The sequence below is a fragment of the Schistocerca gregaria genome, chromosome 1, assembly GCF_023897955.1.
Source record: "Schistocerca gregaria isolate iqSchGreg1 chromosome 1, iqSchGreg1.2, whole genome shotgun sequence".
NCBI lineage: Eukaryota > Metazoa > Arthropoda > Insecta > Orthoptera > Acrididae > Schistocerca > Schistocerca gregaria.
The window spans coordinates 1,043,791,838-1,043,808,986 of record NC_064920.1 but is presented as its reverse complement, the minus strand read 5'-3'; the positions used below and the strand labels follow the sequence as shown (position 1 = coordinate 1,043,808,986).

Here is a 17,149-nt window from a genome sequence, read left to right as displayed (position 1 = left end):
TTAGTGAGCTACAGACTAACACTTTCGTGGGATTTTTCCTCCCTCAGTTCCGTATCAACATCTGAAATCACTCGGGCTCTTCTGTCCGAAAAAAGTTTTCATCGCTTGTGCCATTCTCTTGAGGTATCTTAGTTGCTTCGGCCATCTTCCGTAATACTGCTTCGTAACTAGCAGAACTGTTACTTTTCCATAGGTGCAACATTTCTTGCTTTGCAGAGTTGTAGGACAACAGCCGATATTTATGTAAGAACGAAAAGAGCACCTTCAGCTGAAAGTTCATCTACAATTTTTTTAGGCAACCGATTTCGGCGGTATAATACGTGCATCATCAGGCCCTCTATACTACACAGTGGATGAATTTTCCATATGTGAAAATAACCAGTCTTCGCATCAGCTTATGCGCTCACATTAGCGCATGAGAACGTCTCCGAGGTAAGGTTGTCGTGTGGAATGCCACTCATGCATAAGCTGGTGCGAAGACTGGTTATTTTCACGTATGACATGCATACGCTTGTCATTGGAAAATTCATCCACTAACTACAATGCGCAACAGAATTAAAGGATCACTTTTTTCGAAACCCCGTAATTGTCCCCCATTACAATGCATAAGTTTAAAATTTGTCTCAAAGATGCCTACAACGTTCCTATGTCATGGTGAAACAGCATGGCGATGTCGGCCTCGACGCCCCTTCAAACAGAAAGGTGTCCACAAATATGACAAAAAAAAGGCCAGAGCTCAGAAGCTGATGTGACGTGTAATGTGGGCTAATGTGGTCACGTTGGCATCAAATTTCACCACAATTCTGCCTAACCCCCCCATGGACCTGTGACACGACGGTCAGATCTTGACAGACCCTATTATCCACATTTCACCCTTGTTTTGACGCCTCGGCGATGAAAGTCATAACCGCGATGTCCAGTGTCGAAATAAGCTGTTTTGTTATGGATGTCTGAGGAAAACATTTCAGACACACCGCCGCACAGAATCGAAACGAAAAGGCATCAGGGGATGTCGTTAAAGGGCCTCAGTAAACTACCTCTTTCCTTGACATGTCGATTCTCACACATTTCGCTTCTTACATTACATATGCGATGAGCAAGAGGAAGATCTCCTTGAGAACCTTTGATACTGTTTACACCCTTGAAGGTGTCAAACCCTTCCCTATTGACATCGTTTGGCTGCATCCATACTGAACGTGATTACACGTCTTTGGAGTGCAGTGCGACCACAATTTTTAATCTAGTGTAGAGACTGGAACTACTAGGAATCGTTTAAACCAATTCGACACAATGTGAACGTGATCTACAGTAGCACAGGGTTCTTACGCTTTTTCGGCGCTCCTGTTTTACCCTTTCCTGTGGCGTGATTACAGAGGTGTACGACACTGACACATACAAGAATAAAATGACAAAGACTTCCTCTAAAACCTTGAGTTTGGCTAAACTATCAGTAGCACCAGCCCAGTATTTTAAAAATGTACGAAGGCTGTTCACAAAGTAAGGTCCGATCGGACGCGAAATGGAAACCACAGTGAAAATTCGATGAAGCTTTCCACAGATGTATTGGGCAATGTTTCTAACAAGACCATATACCGCGTCAAGTTGCTCTTTTCAGTTCCGAGCGCACAGTGACCACTTAAAGATTCCTAGAAAATAGTGTCTCTCGCCAATTGTGAGTGCCATATGAGAGATTTCGCCTGATGTGATGCAGCCCACATAACATAACTGTAATGTGTTTCCTTCCTCGTGACAATTCTCGGCCGCACTTTCCAGGAGCAATGAAGATGCTCCTGCAGCGTTTTTGGTGCGAAGTGTTTGATTACCTACGATACAGACCGTAATTGACTACCCTTGAGTTTCATCTCTGCTCACATGAACCGATGGCCATGAAGATTGTGTTTTGGGACAGACTGCGAGCTGTAGACCAAGGTAGAGAATTGTAGGAAAGCACAGGCAACTCTCTTCTGTGGCGGATGTGGTAAAGTTGGTACAACGCTTCGACAAATGTCTAACATGGAGCGGCAACTATATAGAGAAGTAGCCGGAAGCTGTAGCTGCCTGTTGCAAATGAAAAGTTTTTGATTTTCACCGTGGATTCCGTTTCATGACTGATAAGACATTACTTTTCGAACAGCCCTCCTACCTCTACAGAGAAAACCTGCGAGATACTCCTAGTTGCCTGGAGGCAGGCAAGTGACCCCATACACGTGTCAAGTGGTTGCCTACCTGCAGGTGCCTCAGGCTCCTTCGCAGGTTTTCTCCGAAAAGGCGTATTTTTAAAATTCTCAGTGAACGTGGGCAGGTGCCAGCGAGAATTTTGCTGGACTTGGGGTTTTAGAGAGACCCTTTACAAATTTACTCTTGCATATGTCAATGGCACAACCCTCTGTGATCACGCCATAGGAGGGTTTGAGACAGGAGCACTGAAAGAAGCATAACTACACTTTGATACCTTGGATCACGTTCATATTTCATGCAATCGGTCTGGATGGTCCACAGTGGTTCCAACCTGTATATGTGAGCAGAATTCGCTGTCGCACTGCACTGCGATCATGTTGAAGGGGGATGCAGCCCCACAATTTCCACAGAGGGAGGTCTGAAACGTCAGAGAGTGCTAGCAGTGTTAAAGGCTGTCATCACACTGCGAACTGTCGTTTTCTAGCGCGAAATGTGTTGAAATGGACATCGCAGGAAAAGGTGTGGTGTCGTTGATGTCATTTATACCATCCCCTAAGGCCTTTACGTTTCGATTCTGTGCATCAGTGTGACTGAAAATGAATAAAAAAACAGAATATTTCAAAGCCGGGCGTCGCGGTTCTGACCTCCATCGCAGAGGCGTCAGCAGAAGGGTGAAATGTGGGTAAGAGGGGCTCTGGCGACTATCCCATCGTGTGACAGTTCCACGCTCTGGTGCTGGGCAGAGTTGTGGTGAAACTTGGTGCCAATGTGACGTCACATGAGCTTCTGAGCTCTGACCTTCTTCCCGCACGTGCCGACACCTTGCTTTTGAAGTATCGTCGTGCCTGAGGGTGAATTTACAACGCGCCACGCTGTTGCGTCATTATAGAGACAGGTCGTAGGCATCCTTGAGCATTTTTCAAACTTATACGCTGAAATGGGAGACAGTTAACGGGTTTCGAAGAAGTAATCCTTTAATTTTACTGGACAGTGTAATACAGAGGGCCTGATGATGGCGTATTATATGGCCTTAATCGGTAGCCTATAAAATAAATTGGAGATGAATTTATGGCTGCCGGTGTTCTTGATATTTTTCACTGTTTCACTTCTTACACTATTGTATCGTTGAACATTTTGATGTCAAGCATGTCGTTACCGAACTGGTAACTGCAGAAAGGAAACAGGTCATCTTTTCCAAATTTTAGAGGAGAAACAGAAAACTGCTTTGTACAAAAATTCTAAAGCTAAATCATACTATATTTTTCCTAAAAATATGTTGTTGTATTGTGCTACAGATTATGTGATTTTTGTCCAGTTTGCAACACCATTAGCCTTTTTTTTGCAGCTGGAGATGTTCCCTTTTTGCATTAAACAATGTGGAATATAAATTAAAAGCCTTATGTTTTGTGGATAAGTAGTTGTTTTGCATATTTTTCTCAAACTAAAGACATTTTGAAATTCTTTTCTGTTTTATCTCTATTTTTTGTATGATATGTGACAATTTCATTTCATATGCGTCTTTTCTTCTGGAATGTAAACTGACCCTTCTTTAGTTTCAACCTGTTTTAAGATGTTTATGGGTAGTTTAGCTTTGTAGGCAGGCCCCTTGGGAAGTACAAGGTTCATTTGAGTACTCCTTAAATAAACTATGTTACGTAACAGGCCTTTGATTTTTATCTTACATTGAGCTATCTATGGTGTTTCTTTGATTAAACTAAATTCATGATACTCTGATAGGGCAAAAGAAATGTTTTAACTTTTGGAACAGTTTCTCCTTAAAAATTATTATTAAAGCAATTTTATTTCGTAGAATTTTGGTTACCAGGTACTGTAACCTTTAAAATCCTCTGGACGAGAACAACACTAAGAGGACTGTCACCTACTAACAGTGTAACATCTTATCTGTTTTCTCCGTTTTTATCCCGATGATGCCAAAATCCATATCATTCGGCAAAAATGAATGGACTTTCTGAGTATAACGCCATAGCCCACGACACTCTTCTGTTCCTAACGTTTCGTCCAGAAATGCGCTGGACAATTTGAGAGGCTTTTCTCGTGACACCTTCTCGCTGGTGAAAGAAACCTGTGACCATTCGTGCTGCCGTTCTCTGTACATATTCAGCACCCCCTGTTAGAATTATTAAACTCGGGTCCCACATACTTAAGCAATAGACTGTAAGCGGCAGTCAAATGGAAACGAGACAAAAATGTTTATTACTTCTAAAGTAGTTACCCAAAGTGTTAATACCTTTACGATGCTGTGAGACGAGATGGTCAATGCCTTTCCAGAAAAATGTTTGCGGTCGCCTGCGGGACCGTATTTGTATCCAGGTGAGCACCTCTTCGTCTGAAGCAAACTGAACGCCACAAATATATTTCTTCAGAGCTCCAAAAATATGAAAATCCTATGGGGAGAGACCGGCACTGTTTGGAGGATGAGTGAAACTCCTGCAGCGTTGTCGAAGCAGCATTGGTAATGTGTGGACAAGTATTATCCTGCAACAGAATGGTGGACACCCGAAGACGTCTACGACTCTCGATGACTCTCTATCCAAGATAGTACGCAGTGTCCCCCTCCCAAGAAATCCTCAATCCAGTCACAAGTTTCGCTTGATACCCCATAAGATAGTACTTTCGACAACACTCTGTAACAAGAAATTGTTTGTGCAAATTTAACATAACTTTATGAATAAAACTGACATGTAGAATACCAAAATGACAGTAGTTTTTCCAAAATAATAATTATTTTGTAGCAGTGGTTGAAAATATCGCTTCAGTTGTAAGTTACTTTATTTTTACACGACCGGTTTCGGACTTTTATAAATCCATCCTCAGGTTTCGTAGCTGTCAGGTGACGTTCCTGTTCTGCGCACACCGCGCCTGGTACACGCAGCGCTCGGGGACCACACCACAACTACGACACCTGAGGATGGGCTTATAACAGTCCGAAACCGGACCTGTGAAAATAAAGTAGCTTACAACTGAAGCGGTATTTTCAACTCCTGCTGTAATGCTCAGTTGCGGATGTTCTTCCAACAGGATTGTTTGTGATTATTTTGTTAATACTTAGGATATTCTCGTTTTTAAAAGGCCTAGAATAAAACACTGTTCATTGATTTACTTACACCAGATAATTCACAGTGTCATGTTTTTTATTAGATTCATTTCCATTGTCGTTCAATGCAAAATTAGTGCAAATTTATTCCACTGTTTTCTAGTTTATTCTAAATTGCTTCTAAGTTTTTTGTTGTGTTTTCTGTACCCTGAATTAGTTGTTGACTCTGTCTGTTATGTCTGTGGCTGTTACATTGGACATAAACAAGTTAAACATAATACTGTATTAGGAGAGTTTTGTAATGCATATGAATCTTAGTTTCGAGTTACGGTTGGCGATGTGGATTTCTTGGGCCCTTCGTCTGCCATGTGAAGCTGTAGGTCTGTATTGGAAGAATATATCCATGGGGAAAGAAAAACTATGCCTTTTGTAGTCGGTCGAATTTTGACGGAGCTCATAAACCATAATGATGTTAGCTATTTGTGTATGTGGCCATACTCCTTGTGGATATTACACACGGACTAATTAAACAGTTCAACAAAGATGTGGCTGGTGATTCTGTTGCTCTTAATTTTCGAAGGCCTAAACCCAGACATCAGACGCAAAAATGACACGCGGAATATTTTTACCGGACCTCTGGTTCGCTTCATTTTACATTCAGTCAAAAGATCTGGAGGAAGCAATGACTCCAAACGAACGTTATGCACTGGAGTCCTTCAGAATGCTGGTACATGGGTTTCTATGTGAAAATAAATGAGAATTACCTAAAACTTGATGGTGCTAGAATACCACTGTACGAAGAATGTAAATTAAAATGACCTGCTGCTATTCACATATTGATTTCTTTAGACAGATTTTGTAAAATGTGAGTGAAGAACACAGGAACGTTTCCATGAAGACATTCGGTCTGTGGAGAAAACGTGTCAAGGAAAGTGGCATACAGCTACTATAGGGGAGTCTACACAGGGCTTTGTGGGCGAAACGAAGGTTAGCACCACACAAAAGGAGATCACTTTTTTATTTGAATTCTCTCTAACCTAAAGAATATCCTTTTTTGAATGGCCGTTGTTTGTCATAAGTACTGCTCTTGTAAACATTATTTTCTTATATATTATTCTGTTTGTTGAACACAGTAGTTTCCTATGTTAGCCTAGTTTAAGAAAAACTGAATATTTTTAAATTACACCTAAAATATTGAAATAAGAAAAAAATTCTTTTATTTTCTTCATCAGCACTGCAAAGTCATACATAAACACTAAAACATTAAGATAAACAAAAACCTGACAAAAATTTGGTTATCCTGTTTAGTAAGTGTAGATGTGGTACTGAGCAGAAGGCTTTTTGGAAGTCGAGAAATACTGCTTCTTCCCGACTGTCATGAACCATGGCTTTCAGAGTTTCATCTTGAATCGCTGGTCCCGGCGGAGGTACGAGTCCTCCCTCGGCATGGGTGTGTGTGTTTGTCCTTAGGATAATTCAGGTTAAGTAGTGTGTAAGCTTAGGGACTGATGACCTTAGCAGTTAAGTCCCATAAGATTTCACACACATCTGAATGTGTATATATATATATATATATATATATATATATATATATATATATATATATATATATATATATTTCAGTCGCTGATTATATTCTGTATCCAGCTGTATACAGCTTCAGTGTATTGAAAGAATGGTGTTATGGAGCACCAAAAGCTACTGTGATGTACATTTATTTATAGACAACCACTTTCGGTGAAGCGATCAATTTTGGTATGCCGGCCTGGGTGGCCGAGCGGTTCTAGACGCTACAGTTTGGAACCGCGCGACCGCTACGGTCGCAGGTTCGAATCCTGCCTCGGGAATGGATGTGTGTGATGTCCTTAGGTTAGTTAGGTATAAGTAGTTCTAAGTTCTAGGGGACTGATGACCTCAGAAATTAAGTCCCATAGTGCTCAGAGCCATTTGAACCATTTTTGAATTTAGGTATGAACGCTACATCAGATTAAAGAAAGGTTGCTTAGTGTAATTATATTCCACGTCAAGGTACTTTCATTTAACCTGAATTAATGTCAACTGGTGACACGAAGATGGTTGCTTGACTGAGACTGGCAGTCCGTGAATAGGTACCCATCTCAGCAGCGTCTGGTGGTTTTCGTGATTTCGCTCCCGAAAACCCACGTTGTTGTTGACTGGTATTCGTTCATATCAAAGAAAGAAGAAGACTGCAGTTCTGTTTAGAAATTGCTTCAACCTTCACATCTAGTGTTCCGTAGAAGGGAAAATAAATTAAACTGAAACGTTTTAAGCATTATGAAGAAACTGTTGTTTGACATTCATCTGCAAAATTACAAATACGGAACTGGAGACACCTCACGGTGTAAAAGTCTGTTAATGAGCACCATTCTTCTCGGTCTATACTTTAGAATGAAAGCGCTTCGGGAAAAAGCATTTCTAGACCCATGTCATTCTTCTCGGAAGTGTTTTTTTCTATCACGCGCTCCCTGTGAAGGTGTCGAAACTGCAGTAGTCGTCAACAACCTGGCACCTGAACAAAAGCCAAGGTCAATAGCCGCCTATCGAATGCAACGAGTCCACTTTCACGGGAACACGACGGACGTCAAATGGTTCCAGGAAGTTTACGAGTGGCTGTGGTCCTGAAAACCTGTAAGAGGAAGTCGTTACCTAAAAGTTTCGTTGCCCATTTGTCTTCTCGGTTTAGAATGTCTTGTTCGATTTTACATTGTCGCATTCTCGCATTCACAACCTCTAAGAAGATATCGAGATTTTTCATTACGCTTCCTTCCACTGTGGCCGGCCAGAGTGGCCGAGCTTTTCTAGGCGCTACAGTCTAGAACGGGTGACCGCTACGGTTGCAGGTTCGAATCCTGCCTCGGGCATGGATGTGTGTGATGTCCTTAGGTTAGTTAGGTTTAAGTAGTTCTAAGTTCTAGGGGACTGATGACCTCAGAAGTTAAGTCCCAAAGTGCTCAGAGCCCTTTGAGCCTTCCACGATGAACCACAGTGTATTTAGCCGACAATACGAAAGCATGAAATGGCATAATCATTGTCCGATAGTTTTAAAATTAACAGCTTATCCGTTCTTTGGTGGTATGAGTAGTTTCGGGAAACTTAATGGTTAGTCTCCTTTTCTCTCGGTGCATCGTACCTCTCGTTCACACCCAATCGAATTTAGTTTCTTCTGGCGCATCTCATAGGCTCAATGTGAAATTTCATTCAGTCTCCGTCCGTATTACACATACCTTCAAAGCACGTCCAACATTTATAAGACTTTGGGACCGTCTGGAACAATGCGCAAAACATATCGGACGGAATTTCTAGTGCTAGTAAAAAAAAAGCTGTATTTTTAAGTTAAAAAAGAATTATTTCTCGACGAAGTAACTTTTAGGTCACGCTGTCTGAGGTTTCTCTAGTGAAAACATTCCTCCTCTGAAGTCCAGCTGTGGAAGATCTGCTCCCTATTCGTATATTGCTGCTATAATTAAATAATTAGAACTCCTCTACGCCCATATCACCACCAAAAGTGAAACGTCCCCTTAGAAAAATTATTACAAGACTGTGCTTAAACTGAAACACAATATTTTTTAGCGCAACGCAATCTGACTTCCAAAAATCCCTACGAAAGACTGGCCCTGACTAGCATTAACCTATACGTTTCATAAATCACTTACCTCACAAAAATCTTCGTTACTCAAGCTACTGCAATACAGCGAGCGCCAATACTGCCAGCTAAATAAAAGATTCAAACTACGGAAGGCACTAACTACTGATAGGTATAGTTAGCAAATGAAAGATTTTAATAGAGAACAAACAATGTATTTACCTTAGTAGTCATAATATATATATCATTTCGTGACACCAATTCTTACAAATTTCAAAACTCCGCCATCTCTCTACCCACGTCCACCACTGCTGGCGGCTCACCTCCAACTGCGCAACGCTACGCGCTGTTAGCATTCAGCTGCCGCTGCCCAACACTACAATGGCGAGTATTACAACAATGCCAACCAGCCACAGACTGCACACGGCACAGCCAGTGATTCTCATACAGAGCGCTACGTGGCGGCGGCGTTACCAATAAAAAAACTTAATCAGCCTACTTACATAGCCCCCATGCTCCCCACAAAAAAATTTTACAAATTGTTTTGGGCAGTGGCCAATAATGATTTGATAAAATTTTTCATAACTACTATGACAAAGAAGTGAAATGCACACACTTATCGATGCAATGTTGGTCAAAAGTTAATATTTTCTCACAGTCCATAAAGACAGTCCTGATCATTCATCAAAGTAAAATTGCAGTGTTTTTCTCAAAGTCTGAGTAGTAAAAGAAAATGCACACGGAAGTAGAGGATTTCCATGCAGTCTTGAAGAAGTAGTGTTGTCCTTCCAACAGAAAGACAGTGCTGACTCTTGACATGCTGACAGGTAATGGGCCACAACAGAGCAAACCCACAGCAGAGTCAGTCCAAGTTTTGAAGAATATTGGTAGGTAGGTCGTCACAGAATAGGCCCATTGTAGTCCTGGTAGAGATTACGATATTGGTGGGCCACCAGAGGTGCAGACCCATTGCAGTCCTTGTAGAAATAATGGTATTGGTGGGTCGTCAAAGGTGTAGACCCACTGTAGTCCTTGTAGAGATGGCCAGCAGCCATCTGTTTGACTGTGCAGGTGCACAATCACCATTGAAGAGTTTTACAGATAATATAGCAAGTCCATAACCACCACATGTGCACTCACAAAAATTGTTTTTGAAATGTCCTTACAACCAGCAATGCTGTTATCCAGTCCCTTACTGAATTATTAACACACGTGCAAACACTATGAGTCCCTACTTCTCACATATTGTCCATATGCTATGACCAACAGAAACGTGTGCAGTGAAATGTAATTTACAAGTTACTTAATTTGATGAACTGGTGTCAGTTACAATTTTATAACATCAAAAGTTTTATCCCCTCTGTGAAATGGTCAGTCTGCTGTTCAAGCAATCTGAGGTTGGCCATACGTCTGGTTGTGGTTATTCATTGACACTGTCCTATCTGGGAGGTAAAGGAAGCTAGAAAGCTTTTGAAGGGTAGTGGTGTAGAGCAGAGGGGCAAAATGCAACGGCAGGTCGTGAAATAAAAAAATAAATAAATCTGCCTGACAGTCTAAACGAGTTAGAGGAGTGCTGACAGATTACGCGGCGACAGTCCGTGCAAGTGTATTATGTTTGTTAATAGCGAAGTTACCATTATTACTGGACACCGACAACGTCTGCTGAGCCAACTACAGCGGCCTCGGCCCTATAATCTGTCAAAACTATCAGAGAGGTCCATTTGATAACAAAATTGGCCACTTAGTGTAGTGTTTCAGCTACGTTTACATCTGCGTGATTACTCTGGTATTCACAATAAAGTGCCTGGTGGAGGGTTCAATGAACCACCTTCAGAAGCAGTCTCTACACCGTCCCACGCTGGAACGGCGAGCGAAAAGAACGAGCACTTAAATTTTTCTGCGCGAGCCCTGATTTCTCTTCGATTATATCGTGATGATCATTTCAACCTATGTGGGTGGATGCCAACAGAATGTTATCGCAATCGGAGGAAGAAACTGATGATTGAAATTTTATGAGAAGATTCCGTCGCAACGAAAAACGCCTTTGTTTTAATGATTACCACTCCAATGCATGTATCATGTCTGTGGCACTATCTCCGCTATGTCGCGATAATACAAAACGAGCTGGCCTTCTTTGTACTTTTTCGATGTCATCCGTCAGTCCCACCTGATGCGGATTCCACACCACACAGCAATACGCCAGAATAGGGCGAATAAGCGTAATGTAAGCAGTCTCTTTAGTAGACCTGTTGCACCTTCTAAGTGTTCTGCCAATGAATTGCAGTCTTTGGTTTGCACTACCCACAACAATTTCTATGTGATCGTTCCAATTTAGGTTATTTGTAATTGTAATCCCTAAGTATTTAGTTGAATTTACAGCCTTCAGATTTGTGCGACTTATTTGATAATCTAAATTTAGTGGATTTTTTTTTGTACTCATGTGGATACCTTCACACTTTTCTTTGTTCAGGGTCGATTGCCACTTTTCGCACCATACAGATATCTTATCTAAATCATTTTGCAATTCATTTTGGTCATCTGACAACTTTACAAGACGGTAAATGGCAGCATCATCTGCAAACAATCTAAGACGGCTACTCAGATCGCCTCCTATGACGTTAATATAGATCAGGAACAACAGAGGGCCTATAAAACTTCCTTGGGGAATGCCCGATATTACTTCTGCTTTATTCGATGACTTTCCGTCTATTACTACGAACTGTGACCTTTCTGACAGGAAATCACAAATCCAGTCGTACAACTGAGGCGATATTCCATAGGCACGCAATTTGATTAGAAGACGCTTGTGAGGAACGGCGTCGAAAGCCTTCTAGAAACCTAAAAATATGGAGTCAATTTGGCATTCCCCTGTCGATAGCACTCATTGCATCATGAGTGTAAAGAGCTAGTTGTGTTTCACTAGAACGATATTTTCTGAATCCGTACTGTCAATAAATCGTTTTCTTTGAGGTACTTCATACTGTTCGAACTCAATACATGTTCCAAAACCCTACTTCAAATCGTTGTTAGTGATATGGGTCTGTAATTCAGCGGATGACTCCTACTTCCCTCTTTGGGTATTTTTGTGACTTGAGCAGTTTTCCAGTCTTTCGGTACGGATATTTCTGTGAGCGAGTGGTTTTATGTAATTGCTAAATATGTAGCTATTGTATCAGCATACTCTGAGAGGAACCTGACTGGTATACAATCTGGACCGGACGCCTTGCCTTTATTGATTTAAGGTGCTTCATTACTCCGAGGATATCTACTTTTATGTTTCTCATCTTGGCTTCTTTGTTGAAAGAGTTTCGGAAAACCGTGTTTATTAACTCTGCATTAGTGGCACTGTCATCAATGACTACACTGTTGTTATCGCGCAGTGAAGGTATTGATTGCGTCTTGCCACTGGTGTGCTTTATGTATGACCAGAATCTCTTTGGGTTTTCTGCCAGATTCCTAGACAGACTTTCGTTGGGAAAAGTATTAAAAGCATCTAACATTGAAGTACGCGCTATATTTCGAACTTCTGCAAAACTTTGCCAGTCTTGGATTTTGTGTTCTTTCAAATTTAGCATGCTTTTTTCGTTGCTTCTGCACCAGCGATCTGACCCGTTTTGTGTACCATGTGGGGGAGGGGGGGGGGGGGGTCAGTACTATTTTCGTTTTTCCTTGTCATTTGCACATTATCAGCTTTCCTGTGGTCCTCTGATGTTGAGCTGTAGAGGTGCAGCTGCCGGCTCATTGAGTCATGCTACGTATGTTTTTGGGTTTGATTTTGTCTTAGAAACTGTCTGCCACAACCTCTTCATTACTCTCAGTTCTCCTCCAGCTACAAATATCTCTTCATGTTGGTTGAACTAGGTGGAAGTCGAAGTTTATCCAGACAGGTTAATGCTTAAACGTTCTGTACTAAAGGTTTTCGACTGCTAAACCGTCTTTGTGGGCAGACAAACTTTGATGTTTCTTAAGCAGTTTAGGATTTTGCTCGCTCGTTCCTCATACAGTTCATCCACTAGACTTCATTATAATCTGGTAACTGTGATTTTACCATTTCTGAGGTAACTGATGAGGAGAATTACTCACAGAACCGCGAAAACAGATTATATATAATATCCAGTACATGAAATCGATTGCTATTTCTATGGTGAGATGAAGTGCCTTATTTACAGCAACTGATCCGCGCAGAACATCAGTAATTTTTTTAAAATTTAAAACGAAGAAAATAAATAGTTTTATTAATCGATTTTTAATTTTATTCCCCAGAATAATTACATATAACTTCTTGATGAAATTAAATGGGACGAAAAATAAGCCACTTTAAAAAAGAACTTCAGAATACACTGCCATTCTTTTCTAAGCTAGTTTTCGTATTTGCTTTTAATTAACAATCACAAATGCTGCACATGTCATTCGTGGAGTTTTAATTCTGCTAGTAAAATTAACCATACTCCTTCTTTTAATATGCTTATGGCATCAGCTGTTTTACAAAAATTTAAACGACGATCGTTAACTGAAGATCCCCTTGCATGAACCAGACATCTTCAAATTATAGAACATTTCACAGGATACGAAAAACTGAATTAAAAAATTAAACTTGGGAAAAAGTAGCTGCTATTCAAATACAACTGTTAAAAACATCAATAATAAACGTACTGAAGTGAAAATAATCTGTCGTTATAAGTTAGTAGGCGTCCACGGTCAGTGTCATTTTCAACAAAGTAATTTTGGATATTAAGTCACCCCCCTGTAAAACAGTAAATCAGCTAAATTTTCGACGGTTCGACCGACTTGCTGCGGTTGATAGCCGGATACTGGTGAATATCTTTCCCTATATAGTGTCTGTTTCCGTTATCTCGCAGCTGTTAGTGTCACATATCAAGGACGTCAATGAACAATTTGAAGAGAGGTAGCTGTGGCTGTATTGCCTGTACAATCTGGTGGCTGACTGAACGACAACCCTAGTAGGTGACTTGTAAGAAACAACATGTCGGCAGGCTTTTGGCTGTGTCACTCTAGAAAGTTATTGGCCGTTGGTGACTGGCAGGCAATAGCAAATAGGCAGCTAGTATCCATGGGGGTAGTGTTTTCCAGCAGCGAAGTGTTAAGGCCGCACGCGAGTTCTCTCGTGGCCGGTCCTTATGCTGGTAAGCCCCCACGTCAAATGGTGCTGCTGGCTGGCGCACATACGCGGTTGTGTTTGTAGGTTTATCTCATTTTTTTCATATAACCACTGGAGCTCTCTATTTAATTGCTCCGGTAAACCATGTTTACAACGGAGGATGCAATACCCAGAGCAATAAACTGTCTTAATTACCTGCATTATCCATCTGACGTAGTTCATTATATAATAAACTTCCTATGAGACTGATTATTGGTACAGCGAAACAAGGAAACTAGGACGTCATAACTCAGCTATAACACTAGTCACAGCTGCACGATCACTTCCAGTTGAAACTATCTGGCTGTAGAGCCACAAAGTATCATACGGAAACACTTCGTTGCTATGTAACGCCGTTGTTATTTCTCGATTGAGTTTATAATAGACTTTATGTGTCTTGCAAGAGCAGCTCATACTTCTTTTTAAAAACAAAACTATCTCTTATCAAGGAATTGTTTGTATTGGACTGAACGATAATCTATAGCTCTTTTCAGTCAACGTTGAAGACGGTTTTGAAATGAGTTGCATTATTCAGATTAGGGTAGGGACCGTCGGATCGAGATCCGGATGACCATAAGTCGAAAATCCATCATTGTGGAGCTAGGGTTATAAAACGACAACTAATTAGAGAAGAGCGCCAGGTAATTCGGCCGATAAGTGAACGTATTGGAATGTGCCCAGCATCGCGGCTTTCAGTAAGAGGGTGCGGCAATCATCATTTTCTTCGGGCGGCTTGCAGCGTCAATGTCGACTGTCTTACCGCAGTGCTGTTTCTGCAATATAGCTTAGTGTGTTAATATACTGATGGGATTACGGTACTTCCTGCGTAGCTAAACTAATAGTCAAGCTGTACCCAGTAAATATCAGAGTGGATTCGCGTCTAACGTAACCAGCCATAGTTAGGAATTCAAAGTTTGCCTAACTTTGGCCCCCCAGCAGAAACCATTATCTTCACTTAATTTAAGTAGTTACTGATACAACAGGAATTAGCTGAGGCAAGTTAGTTTAAACACACATACTTCCACGTGATCGTCACTGACTGTCGTTTTATAGCCAAAGCGGCGCGTTCAAAACCTTTGGGAGCCTGGAAATCTTGCTGCATTCGATGTCCTCTGCCATGCTCTGATATTATTATGAAGTTAAAGTTCTCCATACTAGGTGGTATCCAAAATTTGCCTATATAACTCTAAGAAAAAAAAGCCACACACCACTAAGGAATTATCTGAATGGGACGGAAATCGGTAAATGGGATGTAGATGTACTGATAAACAAATGATTACAATTTCAGAAAAATTGAATTATTTATTCAGAAGAAATTGCTTCACAAACTGAGCGAGCCTATAACACTTTGGTCCACCTGTGGCCCTTGTGCGTTTAGTTACTGACATTGGTAGAGTTGTTGCATGTGCTCTTGGATGTGGGGCCGTTTGGCGGGCAACAGGCAGGTTGGCACCCCACTGCTGCCTGGGGCGTCTCGAGATATGTCTTTACTTGTCATCAATCATTTCGCCTCGGGACTCACCGCTGAAGACAATTCTGCTCCAGTCAATGGGGTTTTAGGCCGAATACTGTCTCGAGACGCACCGGACCATGGCGGAATACCAGCCAGACTGTGGCTCGCCATACGGGTGCGCAACCAGGAATGATGGTCTGGGGTTCCATTTCGTCATCCGCAGCACCCCAGCATAGCTTCATACCGACAATGTTCTACACCCCGTTTTGTCTGCTTTCGTGGGAGGGGGGAGAACGGCGAAGAAATATCTGTGCAGTCGCGACGACGGTGGATGTGCGGGCATATCCTCCACTTTCAGTTTGTATAATATTACATTTTCGCAATGTTGTTGTTGTGGTCTTCAGTCCTGAGACTGGTTTGATGCAGTTCTCCATGGTACCCTATCCTGTGCAAGGTTCTTCATCTCTCAGTACCTACTGCAACCTACATCCTTCTGAATCTGTTTAGTGTGTTCGTCTCTTGGTCTCCCTCTACGATTTTTACCCTCCACGCTGCCCTCCAATACTAAATTGGTGATCCCGTGATGCCGGCCGCGGTGGCCTTGCGGTTCTAGGTGCGCAGTCCGGAACCGTGCGACTGCTACGGTCGCAGGTTCGAATCCTGCCTCGGGCATGGATGTGTGTGATGTCCTTAGGTTAGTTAGGTTTAAGTAGTTCTAAGTTCTAGGAGACTGATGACCACAGCAGTTGTCCCATAGTGCTCAGAGCCATTTGAACCATTTTTGATCCCCTGATGCCTCAGAATGTGCCCTACCAACCGATCCCTTCTTCTAGTCAAGTTGTGCCACAAATTTCTCTTCTCCCGACTTCTATTCAATACCTCCTCATTAGTTAAGCGATCTACCCATCTAATCTTCAGCATTATTCTGTAGCGTCACATTTCGAAAGCCTCTATTCTCTTCTTGTCTGAACTACTTGTCATCCACGTTTCACTTCCATACATGGCTACACTCCGTGTAAATACTTTCAGAAATGACTTGCTAACACTTAAATTTATACTCGATGTTAAAAAATTTCTCTTCTTCAGAAATGCTTTCCTTGCCATTGCCGGTCTACATTTTATATCTTCTCTACTTCGACCATCATCAGTTATTTTGCTCCCCAAATAGGAAAACTCCTTTACTACTTTCAGCTTCTCATTTCCTAATCTAATTCCTGCAGCATCACCCGATTTAATTCGACTACATTCCATTATCCTCGTTTTGGTTTTGTCGATGTTCATATTATATCCTCCTTTCAAGACACTGTTCATACCGTTCAACTGCTCTTGCAAGTCCTTTGCTGTCTCTGACAATATTACAATGTCATCGGCGAACCTCAAACATTTTATTTCTTCTCCGTGGATTTTAATTCCTACTCCAAATTTTTCTTTTGTTTCCTGTACTGGTTGCTCAACATAGGGATTGAATAACATCGGGGAGAGGCTACAACCCTGTCTCTATCCCTTCCCAACCACTGCTTCCCTTTCATGCCCCTCGATTCTTATAACTGTCATCTGGTTTCTCTACAAATTCTAAGTAGCCTTTCGCTCCCTGTATTTTACCACCTTCAGAATATGCAGCATTTGATTTGACCACCATAGTATTCTGTTTCTTTTTTTTAAAATCAAGTTGGCACTTAACATTAGTTACTTTACAATATG

The 17,149-nt window shown here is 41.5% G+C and overlaps 1 protein-coding gene across 1 annotated transcript in view; it reads left to right on the top strand.

Moving 5' to 3' along the window:
- Positions 1-17,149, top strand: part of LOC126280713 (keratin, type II cytoskeletal 68 kDa, component IB-like) — a 62,261-nt gene that overhangs the window by 35,901 nt on the left and 9,211 nt on the right. The window lies entirely within an intron of this gene.